The following is an 8,876-nucleotide window of genomic DNA, read 5'->3' on the forward strand; positions in this document are numbered from 1 at the left end:
ACAATAAATAGGCCTTCGACCCTCATTGTAACACAATTCAGATGCATGTAGCCATCACATCTCTTCTCAAAGATAAGCTACCATCGCCCTAGCTATTTATTTCCATTTTCTGTTTGTAAGCATATCTCAGTATTTTACATTAATGAAATGAAGTATTATTTCTGCTGCATCTTTTTGTTTATGGTTATCTTTGTAATTTGTTGCGTTATTGTTTAAATCCAGATCAGTGATATCAGAGCGGTCTGCTTTTTCTCTATTTTTCTTTGCATGTCCCCAACGAGGTCGGGATATAAGGAGTTAGGGCTTGAACTGGTCGAACCTTTGCAAGACCAACCTCGCAAAACCCGACGGCCTCCGATGGCGGATGAAAAGAAAGACGAGGCAGCAGGAGATCCTATCAAAATCTTGCTCGAAGAATCCCTAGAGCGACAAAGGAAGGCGATGATGGACAACTTTGCCCAGATCCTTCAGTGACTACCCAGGGGTGACACATCGGCTTCCCACAGCTACTCTGGAAATGCCACACTGTTTAAGGTACAAGTTAATTTTTAGATCCGCATATTCGAGGGTCAGATAGACGCAAATGCCATCGATAAATGGTTAAATCTGCTAGAGGGTTATTTTTTGTTCATGATTTTTCTAGTCGGGAAAAGATTATTTTCGCTCTTCTCAAAGCAGCCTCCCACATCAAGGACTGGTGGGAAACCTATTGTGAGTAGAAGGATGAAAGTACTGCCTCACTATTTTCAACCACACCCACCTAGAATTCATTCCGGGATGCCATCAAGGAGCAGTACTACCTTGTCGGAAGCTATGAGGATCAATACATAAGGTGGACCATGTTGCGGAAAAGAAGGGACCAAGACATGCCGAAGTTTACCAATATTTTCCATACCCTTTGCACAAAGTTGGGTATCAAGGATTCGGAACAGCATTTGATACTCAAATACCACAGCTGCCTGCATAAGTACATCCAAGAAGAAATAGAATTCCTGAACATCTCCTCACTCGGCACAATATACCGATATGCTGTCAAGGTCGAGCGAAAGTTCAAACAGAAGAAGCGAGACTTTAGATCTGTAAATCCGAAGCAAGGGAAAGGTGCCCTCAAACCGCAGAACAAAGGACAAAGCCAAGGTGGGGTGGCCCAAGACAACTCGCCAAAGCTGTAAGCAAAGAACAGCGTCGCGAAGCTAAAATGGACACGGGAAAATGGTGTGAGTTCCATAAGAGCTCCACTCACAACACAAGTGAGTGTCGGGCCAAGAAGTCACTGGTGGCTAAGCTAAAGGTTTTAGAATCAGATGCATGTTCTGACTCTGAATCAGAACCTGACAAGGGTAATGACAAAGGGAAGCAGATTATCGATGCGTAGCCCAATGCCACCATTGCCACCATTAAGATCTAGAAGGAGGAACCCGAAGATCTAGAGGAGGAGGAGCGTCTCTTCCACTCCCAGATGTGGGTAAAGGGATCCCCGCTACAGTTTATTGTCGGCAATGGGAGCCAAAAGAACCTCATTTTAGTAGAGGTCGTGAAGTGGTTGGGCTTACCGACCACAGCACATCCATAACCATACACCATTGGGCGGCTTCACCAAGGATGGAATCTTCATGTGAGCCAACAGTGTCGCCTTCCATACAACATCAAGCCCTTCACGGATGAGGTATTGTGTGACATTGCTCCCCTTCAAGTTTGTGATGTATTATTAGCACAACCATACTTGTGGAAGCCACATGCTATGTATGACTCAAGGCCCTGTGCTGTTATTATTACTTTGGGAAATAAGTTGTACAGGATATCGGAGGTAGCACCACCTACCACCATCTCTTTGGTTACTGCAAAACAATGTAGTAAGCTCATTTCCAAAAACGGGAAATTTGTTTTCTTTATGATACACCCTCAAGGAGAGAAGAAGACGGTGGCCACGACCTCCAGACAGGGCCCCTCTGCACGACAACTACAGATGGACAAGGTCATGGAGGAGTATGAGGACATCTTCACCTCCCCTGTAGGGGTTCCTCTGCACTGTTAGGTCAAGCACTCCATCGATCTGACCCCAGGTGCGCTGCCGCCTAATGGACCAATCTATCGACGCTCTGTTCTGGAGAACAATGAAATCAAGAGGCAGATTCAGGAGCTACTACAGAAAGGTCACATCCATCCGAGTTCATCGCTCCATGGGAGCCCGATCGTGTTGGTACAGAAGAAGGATGGGACTTGGAGACTCTGTATTGACTATCAAGCGCCGAACAAGATCACTGTTTGTAATAGATACCCGATCCCACGGATCAATGACCTCCTGGACCAACTGAAGGTGGCAAAATATTTCAGCAAGATTGATTTGAAGTCAGGATATCACCAGGTACCAATCGAACCCTCCGATGTGTGGAAGACTACCTTCAAAGCCAAAGAGGGCCTTTTTGAATGGTTGGTTATGCCTTTCGGATTTATGAATGCTCCTGAAACATTCATGAGGGCAATGGATGACATCTTGTGGCCATTCACCAACTCATTTGTAGTGGTATACTTGGATGACATCCTGATCTTCAGCTAGAGTTGGGAAGAGCACCTCTAGCACATCCGACAGGCTCTCCAAACACTGCGGTAACACAAGTTATGTGCCAATTTGGAGAAATGCACTTTTGGCATGACCTAGGTTTAGTATCTGTGATACATTATTGACGAATAGGGGGTGCATGTGGATCCAGCCAAGCTCCAAGCTATTCGGGATTGGCCCTCTCTAACCACTCTAATGGAGCTCCACAGCTTTCTAGGTCTTGCCAACTTCTACCGCAGGTTCGTGTTGGGATTTTCTCATATCACTTGGCCCTTGAGTCAAGTCGCCAAGGGAGAAGGAAAAGCAAAATTCTTTTGGTTTGAATCTCAACAGAAGGCATTCACAGAGTTGAAAGACTGCCTCTGCTCAGCACCAGTGCTCGCATTGCCAGACTTGCAACAACCATTTGAGGTCAAGACAGATGCCTCTAACTATGCTATTGGGGTAGTCCTTACTCAACACAGGCATCCAGTAGCATATCACAAAGAGACACTTTCAGACACTGTCTGGAAGTATCTCGCTTATGAAAAGGAGATGTATTTCATTGTACAGGCCTGTCAACAATGGAAAAATTACATTTTGGGGAAGGAAACAGTCATCCACATAGACCACTGACCCCTCCAATTCATATAGACCCAAGGGAAATTATAGAATGATCGCCATCAGAAGTGTTCCACATACCTGCAAGAGTTCCATTTGAATATGAAGTATAAGAAGGACAGCACCAACAATGTTGCAAATTGCCTTAGTCGACCACCAATCATGTCATTAACCACCGTGCTCAACTCTTGTGGGCATGAGACTTCTGATTGGCCACTTCTCTACAAAAGCAACCTAGACTTTGGCCACACATACCAAACACTCTTGGAGGGTCGGCGTGTTCTAAATTTTCACCTCCAAGATGCCCTATTATGCCACCTGGGCCACCTTTGTGTTCCTTCAAGCGAGCGTGCCAAGATGATTTGGGAAGCACACTACAGTCGAGCTGCTCAGAATTTCGGGGTCAAGAAAATGGTGGCAGTATTACATAAGTATTTCTATTGGCCGAATCTTTGATAGGATGTCGAGAAGTACATCAGATCGTGCACTGCATGCGCCATTGCCAAACCGATAGTCAAGAAACAAGGCCTCTATACCCCGCTGCCTACCCCTAGTCGACCTTGGGAATCCATCTCCATGGATTACATGTCAGGCCTTCCTTCCACTGAGCATGGAAATGACTATGTTTTTGTGGTTGTCGACAGGTTCTCGAAGATGGCCATTATGGCGGCCTGCAAGAAGAATATCACAGCAGAAGCTACTGCTAAACTCTTCTTTGAATGAGTGTGGGTGCACTTTGGGATCCCAAAGTCTGTCATCTTAGATTGGGATAGCAGGTTCCTCAGTACATTTCGGTCCAGTCTCTGGTCGATGTTGGACACCAAACTCACTAAGTCCACAACCTTCCATCCTCAAACTGATGGCCAGATAGAGGTTGTCAACAGGATGATTGTACACATTTTGCGCATGTACAACTCAAAGAATTCATAGACATGGGATGAGAGCCGCCCCTATGTTCAACACAGTTACAACTGGGCTCTCCACAACTCGACTGGCCACAACCCTTTTCAAGTGGGCTTTGGATACCAGCCACTATGTCCCATTGATGTGGCCATGGCATTTACAGCTACTCACGCAGATTTGTCTCATGTCCAGTCCGAAACAGATAAGGCAAACAGCTTCATTGAGCACATCCAACATATTCGCCAACAAGTCCATGACATTCTGGAGAAATCAAATGCCAAGTACAAACAACGACATGAACAACATCGGGTGCCACACAAGTTTCAGGTGGGCGATAAAGTCTGGTTGCATTTGCAAAAGGAACGCCTTACCGGAGCCTATCAGAAACTCAAACCACTCCGATATGGTCCTTACACCATTACCAAGGTTGTGGGAGACAATGCATTTGAGCTCAGATTCCTTGGCCTACACCCAGTGTTCAATGTGGATCGCCTTCAACCATACTTTCCACCATTATTAGACACATCCGACATTGTAGAACAACGCACACCCACAGAGTTAAATCCATATTGCATGGAACAAGCTGCAACTGATCAGATCATGGACACACAGATCAAGAATACTCGCCAGCAAAACATCCAATTGTATCGAGTTATTAAAGTAGGGCAAGTGGCTCACCAGGGACCAAGTTCAATAGAAGTTTCCTCATCTCATGGAGGAACTCAACGCAATGGGGACCATTGCTTCCTATGGGGGGAGGAATGATCCAAGTGGATATTGGTGGCCACCTGCCAAGTCCACTTGGACCCCCACCATTGTTTCTTTCAGCGTTTCAGTTTCCTTAATTGTAGCACAGTTTACTATTTTTAGCAGTTTCTCGGGTTCTAAACTTCCGAAGCTTTTTTGAGGCCCTAAACTACGTTTTCTGGGAAAACTAGGAGCAACATCTGTCTCTTCCCAAAGTTGTAGTTCTCGGATAGATCTTTCTAACAAGATATTGTACCTGTCAAACGGAGATTGTATGCCAAAGTTACGACCCTGGGAAGTTGATGTACCAATTTACCCAAATGGGACCCACAGTTTGGCGTTTCATCTTCTAGGGTTAGGTTTTTGGATTTTTTCTCAACAATAAATAGGCCTTTGAGCCTCATTGTAACATAGTTCAGAGGCATGTAGACACCACATCTCTTCTCAGAGATAAGCTACCATCGCCCTAGCTGTTTATTTCCATTTTCTGTTTGTAAGCATATCTCATTATTTTACATTAATGAAATGAAGTATTATTTCGTTGCATCTTTGTGTTTATGGTTATCTCTGTAATTTGTTGCCTTCCTGTTTAAATCCAGATCAAGTGATATTCTCTATGGGTGATATCACAATTTATTGAAACGAACACTCTAATCATCTACAACATTTGAAATAAATCTCTAAGTGAGTAAAAAACATAGGCTCATTGAATCCCAAGAAAAATGTTTTTACTATTTCTAAACAAATCTACTCTGATAGACAACTCAGTTAGAAGAAAAAGATATTAAAATATATAGACATATTTAAATCCATAACATAAATCATATTACCCAAAAATATAATATCCATACAACATTTTTAGGAATATTCAAGGTTATTCATATTTCTAAAAACATCTAGTCAGATATATCATTTAGAAGGACAAGATTTAGACATATTAAAAAAGCTAAAAAAAAATTACTATCTCAAATTTTAGAAAGAATCTTATAAAAAATGCCAAATAAGTTATTATTGTTACTTGAGCCAATACACATTTCAATAAATAATACTTCTATACCTTTATGCCTAATTACTCCTTTCCTCTCATTCTTAGTTAAAACTATAAAAGAGGGAGTACATCTCCCATCTCTTTTATGAGCACAAGGCTACAAAGTGTTCAAATGTCCAACTAAATGGTTGAAAATAAAAAAATATGTTCTACTTAAAGCTATGAAATTGTTCAAACGATATATATTAAAAGTTCCCTTTAAAGCATTATTTCACATTTAGTAGTTAGGTCTCTATTTATCCAAAAAAACAACTCGGTGAAATGCATGCAAATTGGGTGGATACATTAAGAAATATGATTTAGACATCAAATTTACAAATATAGTTCATGAACAAGGATTATGTAAGCTAGTATCTAAAGCATCGTATCAACCTAAGCTAGTCTTAGTAAAGAGGTATGATTGAGTAGGCTGCCACTTTATGAAACTTATGTTTTCTTTCATTCTGATATACAGGGATTAATGAACTTAGGATTTAAAATATAAATTTTATTACGGAAAGAATCAGACTCCTTTGGACATGAAAAAAAAATAGTAATATTGATATCTACTAGATAAAAATTATTGCGATGGTGTATTATTGAGATGCTTGTAAAGTAATGGCGCAAACAAACTCTTAATAGGTAATGCATGTGATGATCTAGTAAGTGGAAATTTCTCTAGTAATACCATTATTCATAATCGATTAAGAGTTGGATAATACTAATAGACACTATTCAAAGACATACATGCACATGTGAGCACGTTTTGAAATTTTAACATGAACAAGCCATTAAAAAAGTGATAATACATTTTAACAATACAAACATGACAAAATATGCGATATTAATCTGAACTCCTCAAAGAAACACAAAGCGGTTTTCATAGCTACAGATTACTCTATACAGTGGACCACTATTGTTCCACTAACACATGAATTATGGAGAAATGGTCCAATTTTACAAACAAAAAAATCATCAAAAGATTAGCACAGTATCTTGTCATGCCCCTCTATTTTTCTTTTAGAGATATGGCTATTTTTAGAATATTGAATTATTGTTTTAACTCAATTGTTATGGAAGCCAAGATTGAACTAAATTGATTATCTAATTAAATTTTACATCATAAATAATTTATTTTTCTTGTGGGAATAAATGAGAAAGAACATATAAGTAATATAGATTTTTTTGTTGTTCTACAAAAATTCGTTAAGTGGTGAAATCCACATAGTGGACTTTCTCAAATATTTTTTTTAAACTTTTAGGAGAAATTAATATTAAAAAATAACAATGGGAGAGAAAGATGATGCTAAAAACTTGGTTTGGGAGAAACGTTAAGTTGGGTGAAAAGAAAACAAAAAACACACAACAAGAGAGAAAGGTGTGCTTTAAAGGAAAAATAAAGAATTTTCCCTCATTAAAAATACTTAGAAAATTAAGAGGTCAAGACGATAAAAACATGATGTTTTTAAGGAAAAAATTGTTGGCAAGGGTTATAAAAATATCGGTAAGGAATATCGAGGATGTTGTTATTCCTATAGGTAATAAGTCTAAGCTTCGGGAAAATTGCTAGTTGCAGATATTAGTTGGGAGGAACGTGCTCTCCCCTATGTTTTCCCATGCGATGTGATTGGTTACTGTCATATGATTATCAATTTATTATGAATTATTAAGTTACATTTAGTAATGTTATTTACTATTGAAATTATGAGTTCTACTATAATTATTGAATGATATATAGTATGGTTAAATATGGTGACTAGTTTGAGTATGTTAGTCTAGACAAGTGTGTCCATGTAATGTAATTAAAATATGTTGTAAATGTATAAACTTCAAGCTAATTTATTCAATTTAGATGATAGATACATATATGGTATATATGTATCTGACCTAAAGATTTCCTTCCGAAGGTTAAATGGGTAAAGTCTCGGTCTTTATAATAAGGGATCAAAACTCACTTCTCATCAAGAGAATTAAAAATAAAGGTAATGAAATATAATTATTTAGTATTTAAATCCATTTTTGATTCTGGTTGAGACCCACGCTTAGGATAGGGAAAATACTTTTTTTGTCTTCATATTAATAGTACCATATCTAGTTTGTTGTGATAAGAAATATATTAAGAAAGTAATTTTGTGGACTACATCTCTAAATAAATCGAAGTAATGTACATGTCAACTCGATATAGGTTAAATACAAGAAAGTGAAAAGCAGGGGATTCCAATGGGTATGAATTAATACACCAAGGATAAAACACCATTGGGATAACCATATATAATAAAATCCATAAATATATCTTGTCAATTATTAGTGGTATGATATTACAGAAAGTTAGATTCTATTAGCTAGATCTACTTGGTTATAACCAAAGTTATTATGAGAACAATTAAATTACATGGGACACCTACATCGATATGCATGATGGGTCCCAAATTCAACATTCCTAGACTAGCTCCTCAACACCCTATGAGACTCAATTACCTCTATTTTTTCTTACATTCCATCACGCATTATTGATTTTCTTATCAATTTTATGCTTGTAGAAAACTTCAAGTGCTAAGGTGATAATGTATCATTATTGAACATTATTTTCATTAAATAAATCTACATTCTAAGTGTAATCAACAACCTGACGACTTTGACACATTGTAGTTTCTTTCTATAAGCTATAGGAAGGATGACCAATGACTGTCGAAATGTAGTGACCTTAAGCAGAAGTTACCTATAGGTATATTTTCTAGACTTATCGAAAGGAGGAACAATTAGAATAGTTAGAGTCAACATAGATATCTACATCAACAACCTGTCTATCTATAAACTATTTGATCTTCATGTAATCTTCTGAGTACAAGATAATTTTCTTATTTAAGAAGATCATTTTATATGTATATTTCGTTAGCTAGGAAGTTGCATCCTCTATTGTAATTTTGGAATATTTAGCCGCACAATTACCACTTTTTTAATGTTGTCAACGTGAACTTTAGCTCCTACAGAATGTATATATTTTTGTGACTGGTTGAACAAGGTTAGCTGAAATTATAC

The sequence above is a fragment of the Pinus tabuliformis genome, chromosome 8 (genome assembly GCF_031772625.1).
Source record: "Pinus tabuliformis cultivar Carrire ecotype Pingquan chromosome 8, CPIR1, whole genome shotgun sequence".
Classification (NCBI taxonomy): domain Eukaryota; kingdom Viridiplantae; phylum Streptophyta; class Pinopsida; order Pinales; family Pinaceae; genus Pinus; species Pinus tabuliformis.